Source organism: Centroberyx gerrardi, chromosome 3 (assembly GCF_048128805.1).
Source record: "Centroberyx gerrardi isolate f3 chromosome 3, fCenGer3.hap1.cur.20231027, whole genome shotgun sequence".
Lineage (NCBI taxonomy): Eukaryota > Metazoa > Chordata > Actinopteri > Beryciformes > Berycidae > Centroberyx > Centroberyx gerrardi.
The window spans coordinates 9037185-9037468 of NC_135999.1; the positions used below are offsets into that span (position 1 = coordinate 9037185).

General features: G+C 54.6%; 1 protein-coding gene across 1 annotated transcript in view; it reads left to right on the forward strand.

Annotated features, from left to right (window-relative positions):
- Positions 1-210: 210 nt before the first annotated feature.
- klf3 (Kruppel like factor 3 (basic)) overlaps positions 211-284 on the forward strand; it is an 11631-nt gene continuing 11557 nt past the window's right edge. Inside the window, 1 exon segment of the mRNA XM_071923263.2 lies at positions 211-284. This exon segment is cut by the window's right edge and continues 226 nt beyond it. The gene's annotated coding sequence lies outside the window, so the exon portion shown is untranslated.

Here is a 284-nt window from a genome sequence, read left to right on the forward strand (position 1 = left end):
CTCTTTCATAATAATAATACAGTTCCTTGTGGGAAGAGCCTGTTCCTTGTCACGCCCAGGCCTTCCTCTTCCTTCTCCACACACACACACACACACACACACACACACACACAGACAGGCCCGTACTGTCCCACCCCGCCCCGGTCCCGCCCAGCGGCCCGACCCCATGTAGGACAGACAGCGGATCATGTGACAAAGCGCACAGCAGTTTCTGAACGACAAGACTAGAGAGAGAGAGAGAGAGAGAGAGAGAGAGAGAGAGAAAGAGAGAGGGGAGAGTTTCG